We start from the raw sequence: 589 nt of genomic DNA on the forward strand, positions 1-589 counted from the left end.
AATTTATGCTTATTCTGCTATCACTACTTGAGATATGCTAAGGGATAGAACGGATATATAAATCTAGGGCGAGGAGCAGCAACATACCCGTCCCTGTTTCATTGCCTGTCTCCGTTTCATCGGCTGTCTTTTTAATTGGCACAGTCTCTGCAACTACGCTTTGTGGATGGCTGACACCCCACGGAGATCGATTACCAACTGGATGTAAACGAGGGCTCAGTTAAGAATTACCTTCTATTACCATTATAGAAAACATCTAATTGACGCAAGACACCACAGCACAGTTGCAAGCATGCATGCGGTGGGCGCCTCAGTCAAGAGCATGCATGCAACCCCCAGAAGAGAATGTTCAAATGTATGTGCAGGGAAGCAAGGAGGGAGAGCAGCTTTCAGCGCTGTTAAGGAGGAGTAACAATATACACGTCCTCGCTTTGTGTGGGGAGTTCCTGTATTTCTAAACCTTTTGCTGAGCTCTGCAGCAGCAAGGAGCATGCGAAGACGAAGCCGAGCCTCCCTGTAGGATCTACGAGAGAGTGATGAATCCCTAGGAGCGGCAGCAGCAGTCCAGCGGAAACTGAGGGATTCATCA

This window comes from Eimeria acervulina, genomic scaffold, assembly GCF_000499425.1.
Source record: "Eimeria acervulina Houghton genomic scaffold, Eah_scaff106, whole genome shotgun sequence".
NCBI lineage: Eukaryota > Apicomplexa > Conoidasida > Eucoccidiorida > Eimeriidae > Eimeria > Eimeria acervulina.